The sequence below is a fragment of the Eptesicus fuscus genome, chromosome 19 (assembly GCF_027574615.1).
Source record: "Eptesicus fuscus isolate TK198812 chromosome 19, DD_ASM_mEF_20220401, whole genome shotgun sequence".
NCBI classification, from domain to species: Eukaryota; Metazoa; Chordata; class Mammalia; order Chiroptera; family Vespertilionidae; genus Eptesicus; species Eptesicus fuscus.
This window is the reverse complement of record NC_072491.1, coordinates 15992133-16010453: the sequence shown is the minus strand read 5'-3', so window position 1 is coordinate 16010453 and position 18321 is coordinate 15992133. Positions and strand designations below refer to the sequence as shown.

The 18321-nt window shown below is 37.7% G+C and overlaps 1 protein-coding gene across 1 annotated transcript in view; it reads right to left on the bottom strand.

The window, feature by feature from the left end:
* ZFPM2 (zinc finger protein, FOG family member 2) overlaps positions 1-18321 on the bottom strand; it is a 436841-nt gene that overhangs the window by 292520 nt on the left and 126000 nt on the right. The window lies entirely within an intron of this gene.

Below are 18321 nucleotides of genomic sequence, written 5' to 3'. Positions count from 1 at the left end.
TTTTTAGCTAGCCCTGGCTCTGGCATCTGTAGGGAAGGGTAGAATGTCAACAGGTCATGAGAAGAGTAGAGTAAGTCCTATGGACAGATTCCATTCTTACAAATTAAGTCGGATAAGTAGAAACTGACATTGTAAAAACAACTCCTGCATAGTGTTTTCACAGTGCAGTTTACACAGGCAGCTCAGCCTATACTATCATTTCATCTTCAAATCAGTTTTGACCAATACTTGATGTTATGAATGAGGAAACATGCCACTAGAGAAGCTAAAGCAGTTATCCAACACCCCACTGCTAAGAAGTGTAGGGGTGAGTGCTGACACCTGAACAGAGGTGTGTTAACCTCAATTCCCACGCCCAACAGCATTTATTTACTTACTTATTTATTTGTTTATTTATCAATCATTTTTTAAAAACTGATTCTAGAGAAAGGAAAGGAAAGAGAGTAAAACATTGATGTGGGAGACATCGATCGGTCGCCTCCTGCATTCACCCCAACCAGGGTCAAACTTGCAACCTGGGTATGTGCCCTGACTAGGTATCCAGCTCGCCACCCTTTGGTTCACAGGATGATGTTCCAACCCATTGAGCAACACAAGCCAGGGCTCAAGATCATTTAAATGGAAGATGTCTCATGAAGAAAACAATGTATTAGAGTTATGTCCAATGACTCATTGTGGCTTGGCAAATTTGAAACAGAATTCCATGTCCTTATTCTTGAAGGAATTCATTTCCTCTGGAACCAAAATTAATTCCTATCACTGAGCTAAGTGCATTGTGCATTAAGGAAAGAGGTGATGAAAATAATCCTGAATGACCCAGACACAGAAAAACTCGAAGAGTAGTGATGTGATGGAAAGACTTCAATGTAAGTTAAAGACACAGTTTCCAGCACCCGATCTGCCACTGACTAGTTACATAATCTTGAGAAAGGCATACATCAAATTTTCTGAACCTCAGTTTCCACATTGGAAGAACGCATTTATCCAACATAAATGCCCATAAACATTGCTATGTTATGCTTTTCAAGATCATCACTGATAGCCACGCAATAGAAGAAAGTTTTAGAAAGTCACTGGGTATTCTTTGGAAAAAGCATGCTATTTCTCCCACTTACAAAGTACAATTTAACCTGGTAATCGTAGAGTGGACAGCCTTTAATCCCTTGCCCATTCAATGATTATCATAGAGAAATCAGATGACTGAAGTAATTTCACTTGCATGTTCAGGATGACATGCAAGTAAAGCAATTCTTGAATAATGGACCAAAAATCTACTACCAATTCTATATACACCTTTTGGAAGAAAATTCTTATCACAGTCACTAAATTAGGTTTTTATTATGAATAAATGCGTCCAGCTTTTCCATGTAGAGTAAAAAGTACAACTGTGAGAACAAGTAAAAACGAGACTGCACATGTTCGCAGTCTTTAATTTCTTAACTGGTGTGTGGACTATCTCAGGGCTGAATGCAGGGAGACCTGGGGCTGGGCTGGGAACTGTCCCTGAAAGCTGTCATATTTGCAATGCCCACCTCCCCTACCTCACCCCAGTTCTCAATTCCACCGCACTCTTCATCCAAATCACTATTTGAGCTTGCTAATTTTAAAGGGCACATTTTTTAAATGCAAAAAAAGCAATGTTAAATTCTACATTATTCAATAAAAATTGATCAAGTGCCTCTTATGGACTAAAGACTATGCTAATCCCTAGTAATAATATGGGAAGCAAGGTGGACCCGGTTCCCATCTCACAGAGCTTCCAGGCAGATAGGGGAGGAGAGAAAACTGTCCACAACACTAACTTAAAGGACAGTAAGTGCTGTGACAGAAGCCTAGAGGATTATGGGGGAGTGATAGAGAATAATCGAGGCGAACCATTTTAAGAGCAACTAAGTCTCACATTTGCCCTAAAAAATAATGTCCGTGGCATTATCCACAATAAATATTTCACAAATGATCCTGACTCCCAAGTACGCATCAAAATCATGTACACAGGTTTCTAAAAATACCGAGATCCACGAAGCTATTCCACAAAACTCCGACTCTCTTTGTCTGGCTGTCACTTATTTTAAAAGTCCCAGGCACATTCACAATGCATACATCATTTGCAGCACCACTTTCTTAATGTTTTCTTTCAAGGCTCAGTTCTAGGAACTTCTGATTTTTAAAAATGAATTCCAAATTTCAATGTGTAAACTGAAAGATGCCTTGCAAGATAACAGACATTTCTCTAAACCAATCAGCCAACTGTTAAAAAAAAAAAAAAATTCTGCTGTTAAAAGTTAACAGTGGCTGGAGACTTTTGTTTCACCACTTGTTGGAGTGAAAAAAGAAAACTATTCGCTAATGACTACCAGACACGATGTTGTTACAAATGCTTTTCAGATTCACATTGAAATATTTAACCTTGCATAGCTCAAATCATCTTAAATCCAGGCTAGTTTCTTCCTCGGCTTTAATCTTTTGGCACTTGCAAATTTTCTTTGGCTGCAGCATTGTGACCAGACACTCAATCATTTCCTCAGCAAATCACAAGCACTAAGCAGTTCGAACACTTGATCTCTGCTAACCATCAAAGGTTTTATGTTAAACTTGCCCATTCCATCTGTTTAAAATTGATGGTGCTTATTTATTATGTGCGCGGGGTATTAAGAAGGAGCACCCAAGTGTTTCCTAATTTCTGGGCCATCATAACTTTCCCAACCATGGGTGGAGGGTCGTAACCATGAGAAGCAGTGAGGTTCTTTACAGGAGGTGAGGGATTTTCTATGGCAAGGTTGTCTCTTGGTCATAAAATTAGAGAGAGGAAAGCATTAAAATGATTACACTCTAAAAATGACTTAGTGGAAGTGACAGGGTTTTTTTTTAACCTAAATATTTTTTAAGTACCAAATTTGTCACTCCTGGAAGTTATATGTTACCAACTGTAAAATCGCTTTATTGCAGCAGTAAAAGAAATGAAGTACTTTTAGCCAATGTTTTTCGATAAATCAGGAACTTTGCATTAGATCCACATTTTATTTGGTTTTATGGACGTTCTTTTATTTTGACTGAATTGGTACAGACTCCTGAATCACAGAAGGAGGTGCTTCTGGGAAGCCCCACTGACTCAGGATGTGGGTTTCCCCTGAGGGCTATAGGCCTGGGAAACTGACAGAAAGGGGAAAAGGCAAAAAGAAGTTAAAGCTGTTCTGGGTGCACTGAGAGAAGGGGCAGTCACCTAGAATATTGTTAAAGCCACACTCTCCCACATGGCCATTTATATACTCAATGAATCCAATGATTGTTTAAATTGCTTTAATTTTAAATATTCACCTATGTGGTTTGCAAATTAATACACAACTGCCCATTAGCCAATAGATAAGATTATGTAAATTTCCCACAGAATTAGTAATGCCTTTTTTAATGTTTAAGGAATTTATAAGCTGTACACTGGTTGTTTTATGGTCATTTAAAAATTTATCAATGACATTACGAAGAGATAGATAAAAAGGAGAAAAATAATAAGGGAGGACAATCACATATCTTTTAATTTCTTTTCTCATTGGCATTTCACTTAAAAATGTTGATACTGTTTTACACTGTCGGTTGTCAGTCACTTAATTCACAGTGGATTTGCAAGCTTCCTGACCACTGCCAACTTGAGCAACCGAGAACTAACTAGTTGTTGCTAAATGCTGGACTGAAGGTTGATGATTGTCAACATCATAGGCTTGTGTCAACTTTAAAGAGACTCAGATACATGTCCATTGTACAACATTTTCCCCGGGGCATATGAATGAATTTTAGATATAAAAACACAAGAGAGAGAGAGAAAAAAAAAAAAAGACGGAAACTGAAAACCAGAAAGAAACCCTTAGATTTTTATACTGGAGCATATCCAGTAGTCAAGAACCCAGCTTAGTCACTTTGTTAATGGACCACCAAGTATATCATCATAATCTAATATAAATCAATTATAACTAAACCACCACAGTAAAACTGCCATATGGCAGGGTAGCCTGTTTAAGGCAGCAGAGCACTGTAAGTGCTTTGGAACTTTTCCAATCTAAGCTGCAAAACCAGACTAAAATCAATTAGATTCTCTCCCCGCTATTAGAAGCTAGTACATTTTATATGTACATTTAATATATGCACTAGAGGCCCGATGCACAAAATTCGTGCAAGAGTAGGCCTTCCTTCCCTAGGCTGCCAGCACCGGCTTCCCTCTGACACCCGGGACCTGGGCTTCCCTCACAGTCCCAGCTTCGTCCAGAAGGTCGTCCAGAAAGAGGTCTGGTCTAATTAGCATATTACGCTTTTATTATTATAGATATACATGTGTGTATGTGTGTATATACATCTGTGTTTGTATATAAGTGTGTGAATATATCTGTACACACATATACAAGTACATTTGCATATGCATACATAGATAATAAGTGCATTCATACAAAGTAATTTTCTGAGTGCCTATTTTTTTAAAGGCTTTGGAAGGGAGGGAGAAATGCATTCCTTTAATTCTATTACTCTATAAGGTTTTCTCTCTAGATATAAACTATTGTTACAATAGCAATCCTAACTCAATGGACTTCAAGCTTGTCTTTAGCTGTCTTAAAGCAAACTGTGACATAGTTGATTCTTTTCTTTCCTCCTTAACCCACAAAAATTGAATATATCACAAATCACTAATTATTTGCTGAATATCTCTTGTGTTTAAGACACTGTGGTGGCCTCCGTTGAAGATATAACAAAGTGGTCAGCTAGTTATGGAGATAAAAAGTGAACATATGAAATGTTTAAAACAAGACTGCAAACATCAGTTTATAAGAATAAGAGATAAGATGCCACAAAATGGTGTTTGATTCATTACTAAATAAATTGTATGAACTTCTGTTGCTACAGGGACCCCCCAGGAAAGAGGAATACTATAGAAGACCCTGAATTGCTCTTGTAAGATGGATCAGTTTAGGGCAGGAAAGGAAGAGCTTACTCCAGGTTAGTGAAATATGAAATCAAAGCGATATGAAACACTAAATACAAGAAAAGAAGTGTGAGATTTCAATTCGTGCTTTATATTTAAGTTGTTCTCCGGTTACAGAAATTAGGTACTTCTAATCACTAATGATTCAATGGCATGCACTCTGATAATTTATACTAATAAGTAAATTATCAGGGATATTTACTTGAACGATGCAATGAATTGATAACTTGGTTATTTCAGATTCCCTAGTAGCTTCTGGGTTTCAACATGGTCGTTCCAAGCAAATCATGAGAGAGGGATAAATCTGCCTATGTTTAAAACAATATAGTAAATATTGCCCTGATTCTTTGAAGGCATATCGGGTTATTGACTAAGATCTACTTTTTTTTTTTCTCATACATTTTGACAAACTAAATGTAAGGCCATTGGCGCTCATTGGCCTCCCATTTATTTTGCAGGAGCCTACACACCTTCTCAAAGATCACTGTGCATAAACATGTTATGGATTTTATAATTTGCTTTATCTGGGGCGGTGCTCAAGTCATCCCCTGACCACGTTTTGTGAGACACTGGTGTAGGAAATTGGGGTCTTGGGTAATAATCCAAATGATTCTGTTGAAAGGTCAAATCCTGGCAGTTTAACCTAAATTGATTTTATGACAGACTATGCAGGTGTGTGAGAATTTAGTCGTACGTGATTCTGACTGAGTTAGAATTAAGCAGAGCTTCTGTTCTCTTCAGGACTGAAAGGCCAAGCAAGTGGAGAACCACTGCTCTCCATACAGAACCTAAGAAGCAGCCCTGCCCAATAGTTTGCACTCTGGGGAATGTGGAAGGGGTCTGATTCCATACAGTTTTGCCCTCACTGCTCACTGCCCTCCCACTTCTCTGGGGGGAAATATTAGTGGTTGGCCAGCCAGCCAGAAGCTACATTACAATGATCAATGTGACATCCTGCTACTCCTGCCATACATTCACTGAGTAAGCTCGCCTCTCATTGTCCAAAAAGATTCTCCCCAAATGTGACATCACTTTAGACTGGAAGAGACTGATGGACTTCTTGGTGTTGCCTTGGGATTTGGATTATACCCCTGAAATAATGTTAACCGTGATACATCCCAATGGGATGAAGTTTGGCCTCTCTTTCAAGCAGACAGTGAGCAACATCAATGAAAAACAGCATATCTTGCTCATTGTTGTAATCCCAGGCCCAGGAAGTACTCAATAAATGTATACTAATCACATATAGGGGTGGGCAAAGGTAGGTTTACGGTTGTGAGTACATGAAACACAGAGTTAATAAAACTATTGTGATAATCATAACCTGCATGTATTTTTCCACACAAACAACTGCAGACCTACTTTAGCTACCCCATACACAGGAAAGCCATCACCCTGCCCAATTCTGTCCTGAAGCTGCTACTGAGCATGTTCATAGTTGGCCAATGCAAATATGTTCAGAGATGGAACCAACGAAACATGGTGAAGAGTGGGGAGCAGAATGAAGCTGGTAGATCTAGAAGAGTTGAAGGGATGAGCAGAAACTGTTTCTAATGAGATGTGCAGGAGGAAGATTTCAATTATATAATATTGTGGTGAAACAAACAAAAGTAACACCTCATAGAGCAGAATAAACTTTTTAAAAATTATTTATTGTTTAAAATATTACATATGAATCCTTTTACCCCCATTGACTTCTCCCCGCTTGTCCCCCCCCCCCCCACACACTTCCGTAGCACATGCCCTCACCGCCCCCTACTGTCTGTGTCCATGGGTTATGCTTATATGCATGTAAACAAGTCCTTTGGTTGATCTCTCACTCCCTTCCCTGCACCCCCCTCCTCCCGCCTTCCCCCTGAGGTTGGATGGTCTGTTCGATGCTTCCATGTCTCTGTATCTATTTTAATTCATCAGCTTATGTTGTTCATTATATTCCACAAATGAGTGAGATCATGTGATATTTATCTTTATCCGAATGGCTTATTTCGCTTAGCATAATGCTCTCCAGTTTTAAATGTGAGCCATTATTTTAGAGGAAATATTAATAGTAATAGGGAACTTAAAATCATGTTAATCTAATAATTTTAAAAAGAAAACAATGTAAAGTACTAATCATGGAATATGTCAAAATTAATAACATGGAAAATAAAAACAAATGTAATTAATAAATAGTAATCAATAAAGACTAATAATTAACACTATACATATACACTATACACTTAATAAGTAAAAGTAGAGGAAAACTAGCTACCACTTCTATTTTTACCACATCCAGGTACTATTCTCTGTGTTTTACATGTATTAAATCACTTAATATTTCCAATAACCGTATAAGGTAGACATATCTTGGGTCCATTTTATTGATGAAAATACTGAGGTATTGCAAAGTGAATTTATCTATAAATATAAAAGCCTAAGTGAACAAACGATCAAACGACCAAACGAATGGTCGATCTGTCGCTATGATATGCACTGACCACCAGGGGACAGACGCTCAACACAGGAGCTGCCCCTTGGTGGTCAGTGTGTTCCCACAGCAAGAGGGTCACCACACGGCAAGTGCAGCTGTGGAGGAGCAAGCCTCTCTGGCCTCCGCAGCGCTACTGAGAGAGGATGCGGTGGCAGGTACAGTGGGGCCAGGATGAGCGGGAGCCGCAGGCAGGAGCGGCAGGCGGAGTTGGACTGCCAGTTTCGGCTGATCCCCGCAGGTCACGTCAAGGGACCCCACCAGTGCATGAAGCCGTGCACTGGGCCTCTAGTTTGTTAATAATTGCCCAACTAGAAGAGCAGGAGTAAAGATGTGAAGTAGACTAGGCATTTGGCTCCCAAGTCCTTTGCTACTGCACTTCTCTCAAAGAAGAAAGAAATAATAAGAGAAGAGTAAGGAGGAGGAGGAGGAGAAAAAGAGGAAAGAGAAAAACACGTTCTTCAAGTTTTTTAATATATTGTAAGCTTCTTGAGTATAGCCATTATATCTGACTTACCATTTTTACTCAGGCACCTAGCATGGTGCCTTACTCACCATTATAATAACAATAGTTAATATGCACTAAGTACTTATGGGATAGTAAAATGGGAATATTTATAATGACACTAATAATTAGAATAGCTAAATGTCTTTGAGCATTTATCCTGTACCAGGCACTTTGCTAAGCACCTTACATGAATGAGCTGGTTTACTAGGTGTACCAGTTAATAATGCGGATTTTGTAATCAGAGAACACGATAATTTCAAGAGAAATATCAAAAGTGCTTTATTAAAAGTAATGTCCATCACTAGCTACACATTTCCCCATCTTTCAGGTAATTTGTGGATACAGTCCCAATAGAACTTTTCTTGTTTTGAGGCAAACAATTCAGAGACCCAATTTTCCACTTCTTTGTATGGTTTGAAGTGCTGCTCAGAAAGTGTGTGTGCCATCAATCGGAACAAGTGGTCATCTGAAGGAGCAAGGTCTGGTGAATATAGGGGGTGGGTTAATACTTCCCAGACAAGATCTTTTAAAGTGTCTTTAACTGGTTTTAAAGTGTGTGATGGTGTGTCATCATGAAGCAAAATTACTTTGCCATGTCTTCTGGAACATTCTGGTCGTTTCACGATCAAAGCATGGTTCAAATTGATTATTTGTTGTTGGTAGCAATCAGTATTAATGGTTTCATCTGGTTTTAGAAGCTCAAAATATACCACACCTTCCTGATCCCACCATTGTCTTCTTTCCAAAGTGACTTGGCCTTGCAGCCGATGTTGATGGTTGACCTGGATCAAAATAAATCTACTTTTCATAGCCAGTCACAATTAGATGCAAAAAAGACTTTCTTTCATGCCGTTGAAACAACATTTTACTGATGACTCTTCGGTTTTCCATTTGTCTTTCGTTCAGTTGATGTGGCACCCAATTTCCTTCCTTTAAAATCTTTTGCATTGCTTGTAAATGATCGAAAATTGTTTGCTGAGCAACATCTAATCTTTCTGCAAGTTGTTTTTGAGTTTGGCACGCATCTTCATCCAATAATGCTTGTAATTGTTGGTCTTCAAACTTTTTCGGTTTACCTGGACGTTCTTTGTCTTTCACATCGAAATTATCACTTTTAAAGCATTTAAACCAGCGTTCACAAGTATCTTGAGATGGAGCATGTTCACCATAAGCTTCCCAAAGTATTCAGCAGCACTTTTCTTCAAAATAAGTAATGAATTAAAACTTCCCACAAATGCTCCCTTTTTTTGGCACGAAATTTTGACATTTTTAAGTGTAAACATATCTATGATGTTAACACCTTCAGCAAATTTGACATATGAAGTTTTGAAGCTTGTTGTCAATACAACAAAGTAGCATACATATCAAATTGCATATATATCAACATATGTGTAACTCCATCTATTGAAAAAAATCCGCCTTATTAACCGGTACACCTAGTAAATCCACAGATGAGCTAGATGGCTTTGTTACACGGAGAAAATTATGAAGATACTAGTAGCTCTCCACCCACTGCCCTGCCCTCCTGTAGTTTCTCCCTTTCCCCTTACCCCCCCCCCCGCCGCCCCGAGCTTGCTGCCCTGCCCCCTCCTGTAGCTCTCTGCCACAGGCTTGTAGTTCGCTGCCCCACCCTCCTGCAGATCCGTGATCCAGTCTTTACGTGGTCGTTAGCATATTCCTCTCTTATTATATAGGATAGAACCCCATGGGTAAGTATGGGATTGATAACAGTATCCTCATCACATTTACAGTAAACTTGGGCTGTTCTCATTTATTATTGATATAAATACCGTTGTTCCTGTTTTACAGATGAGGAGACTGAGGCACATAGAGATTCAGGGGCTTGTCAAGTTCTGAGAGCTTGGAGATGTGGAAGCCAATCTGGGCAGTCGGCCAGTGTGACTTCAGAACCCGCCAGCTTGTAAGTGCTCAACAGAAACTTGTTGACTGCAGACAGGCAAGCAGCAATGAATACATGAGTTGGGGAGATATGGGCAGACAGAAAAGAAATAAGCCATGTAGAAACTGAAGAGGAGAAAAATGAGATACTCGGTGACAAAAAGGAGCAGGGAACTGAGAGATAGAGAGAGAGGGGAAGGATAAGAAAGGGTAAGGAGATGTGAAACAAGAGGAGAAGTTCATTACAAGAAATTCTCACATAATAGTGAGGTCATTTTCTTTTCATCACAAGCTGCAATTAATTTAACAGTGAGCACGCTGAAATAAGAGAAATCATACTGAGAAAATTAAAAGCAACTTGAAAGCAGAGTCACCTTGAAGTTGGCAAAAACTCATTATATCACTGGGCAAAGATAATAGAAGCATCTGGTGACATGGCTCCATGATAAAAGTTGTGATACCTCCAAGCTACAGTGTTTTCAGATTTATGTGCTCTGATGAGGCCTCCCCCACAATGGGACAGATGAGAGTTTTGAAATTTGAAAGGTCTTCACAAAGGAATCCCTCACATAAAAAAAATAAATAAATAATGTCTCTGATTAAGCAAAGTAGTTGAGAGAAAAGTCCAGAGAAAGAGGATTAACGGTTCTAAGACTGGGGAGTTTTGTGATAACGGCTGTGGAGGTTTACTAGTACATACAAGGCTTCCTGGAATCTGAGCGAAAATCACTCTCGGTTTCTTATTTTTCACTTTGATAAAACCAGTAATCACTTAAACTTTTAATGATGCCAATACAGTTATATTATTTTCTTGGGTCCTTAGACATTGAGAGGATGGCCTGAGATGTTGCTTTCTATTAAGTGTCTGGCACAGTGCCTCATACATAATAAATGCTCACTTAATCCACGTAAGCTGTTTTTTCCTGGTGCTAGAAGTAGCAGGGATAGAGACTGCGTATTTCCCGCAGAGTGAGCCGATGAGTCAGATTCCCAGAGGGCCAGCCATGTGGTGCTAACAATGACCATGTTGAAACCGTAGGTCATGGAAGTTGCGACTGAGTAATGCTGGAAATGAGCCAGGAGCTCTACAACGAGGCTGCTGGGACGTGCATAGACAGTTACACACAGAGAAGGAAATTTCTGAATATGTGGCAACCATTCTGGGTCATGGAGAAGAATAACGTGTGGTTGTAACTGGGGGGATTACAGGGGCGGATGGCCACAGGCATGATGACTTATGCAGAAGTCATGGAGGTACCCCAGAAGGAAAGCTGGTAAGTGGCAGGTGAATGATGAGTAATGCTGGCAAGAGTCCTAAGGGAAACGGGAGATTAGCAAGTGACAATGGAGAAAAAAATGCTTGACTGAATGGTAGAGAGTGGTGCGTGTAGGAGGCCGGGTCCTGGAGAAGTAAGCATGGGATGTTGAACAAAGGAGATAAAACTATGGTCGAGATGGAGCAGCGAGGAGTGATAAGAGAGCCCAGCAAAGAGCAATGAGACAAGCCATCTGAGTGATGGTGGAGACAGGCCTGTTGATGGGGGAAATGAGAGATTCTCCCTTAAGACATATTGAGGGTAGTAGAAATAAAGTGAAAAAGTTTAAAACAGTGGGGTGGTGAAGACTGCCAAATTATCTTTTCCCTTCCATGAAAAGATACAGTCCTTTCAAGAATAGGCGTTATTACTTCTATAGCCATTACAATAAACACTTTAAAAATGTGTTGATACGTTTAATGGCAACTAAATGGATTTTAAATGTTCACAGCAGAGTGCGAGCGCCATGAGGCCAGTGACTGCTTCTGTCTCATTGACCACAATATTCTCACTGCTCAGCAGAATTCCTGTTGTATATAGAAATCCAATAAATATTTAGTAACCTATTGGGCTTAACATTCTTTCAAAGCCAGTTACCAACAGCAGTCTTTGGGATAATGGAACAACAATAACTCGCAATAACTGAGTATTTCTATGTGCCAGGCATATGTAAATTGTGCTTCCTTTGTATTAAGACACACTTTAAGGTAAAGGTATTAGTACCCTCATTTGCTAGTGAGAATACTGAGAATCAGAAACATAAAGAATCTGAGCGAAAATCGCTCATTCTCAGATTCTTATTTTTCACTTGGATGAAACATGTTATATGAGGATGCGGACTATACTTAGGAATTGTCAGGCTCAAGGTCAGAATTCTCCACCCAAACTTGGGCAACATCTGGCTTGAAGGGTGGAGGGTGTTGGACAGTTCCTACTGCAGTCCTCCACCCACCCATGGCTGGGAACAAATACGACGTTTCCCTTGACCTTGGTCATTAGTAATTCTCATGGCACATCTATGACCTAGACATCATTTTCCTGAGCAAACTAAAATTTAGAGCTAGTAGGAACATTTCCAAGGTCTTAGTAACATTTCCAAGGTCTCATTAACATTAGTTAATTTATTAATTAATAAAACATGGAGCTAGGATTTGAACCCAGTTTTGGTAAAAATAAGCATTCTAGGCTTTTCTTTTTCCATCTTATGATAATTTCAGAATTTTTGTTTGATGTCCAACTCATCAATGGCCATGGTATCTCCTATACTCTTAGGACAAAAAAACTTCCTCAAAGTAAGAAAGTAAGGCAAATTTTTAAAATTATTTCATTTGGCATTTACTCTCAAGTAGGTAATTTTATGTGTGGTAAGTAGTATTACTTTAAACACCAACAAATAAAATTAAAGTTTCCATTTAAAGTGAAAACATTTCAGCAGGGGTAACTTGGATAGTTAATGAGCCTCTTCTATGTTTTATAAAACTTCTGTGACATAGAAGAACCTATGAAAATAATAATGAGAAAAAATGTTTTGTGTACATGTAAATATAAAGGCACAATGAAAGGAAATGTAAATAAAATTACCAAATTATTCAGTTGTTAAGTATATAAGACCAGCTTTAGAATACTACTGACATCCTAAACATAAAAATGTGTGGGAAACTATAAAACTGACTAATAATTGGATGCTAGCTTGTAGAAAATTGTCTTAATTTACATTTTTATTATTGTTTTAAACCTTTTTAAGTATATTTAATACATTCATTAAAAAGTTTAATCCCATAATTTATCATCTTCTCCAATACCACACGGATATTTTAAAATAACTTTTTACATATGAGCAATGATGTTTTCCACAGATAAGGTATCATAGCTAACACACCCATATCCCTATAAAAATATGAATTAGCTTGACAAAAAATATATTCATATTAAAAAGTTAAATGTAATGTCATAAAACCCCTACCTAGAAAAGCCATAAAGTTAAACCATTCGTCACACACGTTTAATGAGGCACTGTTCATAATATTGAATATCTCCTACAATAGGAGACATACAGCAAAAAGTCTTCATTCTTAAAAGATCTTTACCTGAATGTTTATGTTAGGGGCTGGGGCCAGATAAGGCCTGCAAAATTATTTGGTCCGGCCCTGCCAAGACATTAGGGGGGAGTTAATTAAATGTTTGATCAAAAATAGTAGGCTTATTTTAAGTTGATGATTTTGTATGATGTTATAAATATCCAAATGGCCCTTAGGCAGAAAAAAGGTTCCCTATCCCTGGTTTAGGTAAATATGCTTGAATTAGGAAAAAAATATATATTATTCTAATAAAAAAGCAGATTTTTTTAATATCCAAAAGCAATTTGCCTTTAAGAAGTCATTACCAGCCCTAACCAGTTTGGCTCAGTGGATAGAGCGTTGGCCTGCAGACTCAAGGGTCCCAGGTTTGATTCCTGTCAAGGGCATGTACCTTGGTTGTGGGCACATCCCCAGTAGGGGGTATTCAGGAGGCAGCTGATGGATGTTTCTCTCTCTATCGATGTTTCTAACTCTCTCTCCCTCTCCCTTCCTCTCTGTAAAAAATCAATAAAATATTACAAAAAGAAATCATTACCAACTTCTTAAGCAATGTGTACATTTATACTATCAAATATTTGAATCAATATTCATCTTCTAAGAAAAAACTTTTCAAAATTTAAAATGAAGAGGCTAGCTCAATCCCACACAGCCTAAATCTTAAAAACTACCACTGCACTAGAAATGCCATGTGCCTTACTGAAATATATGTTTTAATTCTCCCCAAGTAAAATTCCAGCCACAATATACAGTATCATAAAAAGCATTTGCAAATACTTGGCTCTTGAACTACATAATTCAACTGTTTATGTCAACTACACAGATCAACTATATGTGCCAACCATTTATTTTAAGTGGATAACAAAATATAGAAGTATAATTTCTGTAAATATAGTTTTAATGGGTGTTGGCTTTGTACTTTTTTTATGATTTAAAAATAATTTCATTTTTTGAAAAATAAACAAAAGATGCACCTGTAAGTTGTACAAACTATGCTTCCCTCTTTCCTTTATTATGTAGCATATAGACAGAGATATGGAGATGGAGAAATATAATTATACATTGAATTTGTCCAAAACACTTATGATTAGGGCTAATGTAATTGGTTCTCTCATTTTATAACTAACTTCGATTGTTTTATAATTCTACATTTTATAACGTTTGGGGGACATTACAAAATCAAACAAATCCACATTGCATGGATGTAATCTCATTTCTTTTTCCCCTAATAGTCAAGATATCTTTCATTCCTGCAGATAAATGTGTTTTCCACAAAGAAGTTTTAGGTGTTTTTTTTTGTTGTGTGTGTTTTTTCAGTTAACCTTACCTAATGTCATTATCACTCTGGTATATGCAGTGAACATGAAATTTTCCTCCAAGAGAAAATTCAAGAACAGTAAGTAAATCAATTTCAGAATTTCCCATTGACATCAACGATATGGCTACTGAATACTAGTGTTTTTTTCTCCACCTTCTAGAAGAAAGAGTTAATCATATATATTTTTAGCAATTTCAACCAAATGACAAACAGCTCCAAAAGTCACTTGACTGGGCAGCTCTTGGGGAAGAAATTCCCTTACGGGGTCCCTCCTCCACCGCTCCCCCCACAGCCGGTGCCTTCAATAGCTGGAACTCCTATAGAATAGATCACAGACAGTGTCTGCCAGGCTGACCAATCTCCAGGGCAGGGTTTTCTTTTTTCCCTTCCAGATACTTCGTGTTAACAGCTTGAGGGCGTTCAATCAGCACTGCTTTGATCTCGGCTGGAACTATAATTATTTAACATTGTTACACGGATTTCTATAATCCACCCCACCATTAAATCCCTTTTACGCCCTCATCTTCTGAGGCCTAATCTGCATCCGGACACTTCGTTTGTCTCCTCCGCTGGTCTCATCAGGAGCCTGCATTCTCCAACACTCTGGCTGACGATTTTCTCTCGCTCTTATGGATTCCTTTTCTCACAAATTGAAAACTACAAAAAATGTCTTGGGCATTTGGTCTGTTTTTGAGAGCCCCTATTGCATACCGGGATCGTTCACCAGTCTCTGCAAACTTTATTTTTTCCAATTCTATGGAATTCATGTACTCAGGGGAGGTTTTATGAAAAGAATGATAAGCATATATTTGATTTTTTAAATGGATTTTTGTAAAAGCATGCACAACAGAAAGTAGCCAATGATGTGGCTTTTTTAAAACACGAGGGGTTGGGGGCGGGGAGGGGATTTGGTAACATTTTGCGTTTCCTATTTCTTCTTCAGAAAGTGAACTGAGCAGTTCTGGATGGGCCATAAAATAGAAAGATATAAAAGTGACTGAGAATAGGAATCACTTGAGAACAATTTGGTAAGAATGTCAGAAGAGGTCTCTGAAGGTAGGTTCCAAGAAAAGAGGGAAAGGAAAGAGAGATAGGAAGGCAACTTTGAACAACTTTGAGGCCCTCTAAAATCCAGAAGGCAGTCCAGAGAAGAGAGTCCAGGAGATAAGCTAGGAGTTTAAGCCCTTTTAAAAAATTTTTTTTAATATTTTAATATTTAATATTTTAATATTGAATACTTGATATTCAATATTTTATTGAATTCAGAGAGGAAGGGAGAGGGAGAGATAGAAACATCAATGATGAGAGAGACTCACTGATTGGCTGCCTGCTCCACACTGGGGATCATGCCGCAATCCAGGCATGTGTCCTGACCAGGAATCGAACCCTGACCTCCTCGTTCATAAGTCGATGCTCAAGCACTGAGACACGCCAACTGGGCTTAAAAGCCCTTTTTAAGTAACTATCCCGGACCCTATGGTTTAGACAACCCTGAAATTATACTATCCATGTCTCTGCTATTTTTCTGTCCATGTTTTTATTGTATCTACTTTAGTAATTTATTCTATGATTTCATTATTCATGTTTCTTATGTCACCCTAAATCTTTTGTGGAACAACACTGAGCATAATCAACGAGTAAATTATTTTTAAAAATCTAACATAGTTTAGCACTTCAAATTCAACTGAAAGTGTAATTCTAATCAAGGATATTGAATCCTATAAAAGACTCTGGTTTCCTGAACAAATTAGATGCAAACTGATTCACTATTTCTCTGGCCGTTGAAAACTTATTCTGATGGCGAAGAAACAAGGTTGAAAGCAAGGTGATGGTGACGTCATGTTTACAACACTTGCACAACCCTTTGTGCAAGACACTCTTCTCAGTGATTCACTCAGGTAATGCTCACAAAACCCTATGAAGCAGGTACACAGCACTCCCATATTACATGCGATGCTCACAAAACCCTATGAAGCAGGTACACAGCACTCCCATGTCACATGCGATGCTCACAAAACCCTATGAAGCAGGTACACGGATGAGAATGGTGAAGGGAAGAGAGAGTAAGTAATTAGTCCACGTTTACTGAGCTGTTCAGCAGAGGAGCAGAATTTGAAAGCATTTTTCATCTCAGATGGTGTCTCCCCTACTGCCCCTATAAGCTTCACTTACTAGCAATGTGAGATTAAGTAAACTACCTAACTACTCTAAGACTGACCATCCTAACCTGTCAACGAGGGATAGCCTATTGGGTTTGTGAAAGTTAAAGAAGGTATCTAATGGATCACTTCATGCAGTACCTAGGAAGAAGAAAGCATCCTCTAAGGATGTTGCCACCCTCAATGGGAATCCTAGCGGGGTCATTCCTCAGCTATATTAGTACGTTTATTAAGATTCAATATCCTCAACTGTAAAACAAAGCACAGTGGCTGTGGTCAGGATGCTCAATAAATTATATATGTTATGATTATTATGTGTGTTTTCCAGGAAGAAACCAGATTAAACGATAAAATAAACATAGTCACCAAAAATGTTGGGGCCTAGAAAGGGAAACCTTAGATTTTACAAACATTTTATTGAAGCATAAATTAAGTTTAATGAACAGTTTTAAAGGGGAAAAAACATATTTTTTCCTTGCTTGCATTTTAGGGAAGGAAAAAGACAACTCCAAGTTAGGTGAAGTGATATTAAAATATGTTAGGAAAATAACAGGTGCTATAATTTAAAACAGGGCACATTGTATAGAAAAGCAGACATAAAGAAGTGGTGATGAGCACTCTCCGGGGTCAAGTTGCTTCATTTTAATTCCATGAGTATTTGTGTTATGACCTTATCTAATGTGCCTGTGCCTCAGTTTCCCCATTGGTCAAAAGGGAAACAATATTCTTCCAGCTGTTATGAGAAAACAATGAGACTGTGTTTGCTCTTACTTCCCTAAGCCTACAGTAGTAACTGGCACATAGCAAACTCTCAGTAAATATAGTTCTAGAGATAGAAATGGAAAGGAGAAAGTAATAGGTTCCCAGAGCAGGGTTTTATGATCTCAACATTAATTCTAAATAGTTTTTCTTCTGATCATTTGGAGAAAATAACACATTAAAAAAAATGTTTTAAGTCATCTCATTTACTGATTTTACCTTTATTGGTACTTTTATGTGCACGTTTTATGATTTCTAAAAAAGAGTGTCAATGAAGTGAATGGATAAAATGTCATAAATTATATAAATTTAATAATATCAAATGCCCAAAGGAAATCAGAAGTATTAATCTCATGTACTTTTTAAACCATGTTTGAAATACTTAATATATTTTATAAGCTATATATGTCATCTTCACTTGCGTTACTATTTACCCTATTAAAATATCTCATAACTGTATTTTCATTTTATTATGCTTACCTTTAAAAGTAAAAAAATGAGTTAAATCCAGAAAGCTAACTAATAACCTCTTCTTTAGTTTAAAATGTGCTAAAATATTCTACTATATAGTAATCATAAATGATTGGCATGAAATGTTATCCTTAAGTCATATGAGTTCTTAAAATAATTCATTTCCATTTTCCAGAGAGAAAAACCTATTTTATAAAAAATTAATTTTGCCACACAATTGTAATTATGATTTTTAATGAATGAATAATGTGGGCTTTTCAAAAATACCTAGTTCTTTAAAATCAAGGAATATTTTCCTATAATACACATCAATGTGAAAAAAGTATTCTATATGGTTGAGTGCTTTATAAAATGTCATATTTATATTCAAATTTGGTGCAAAATGT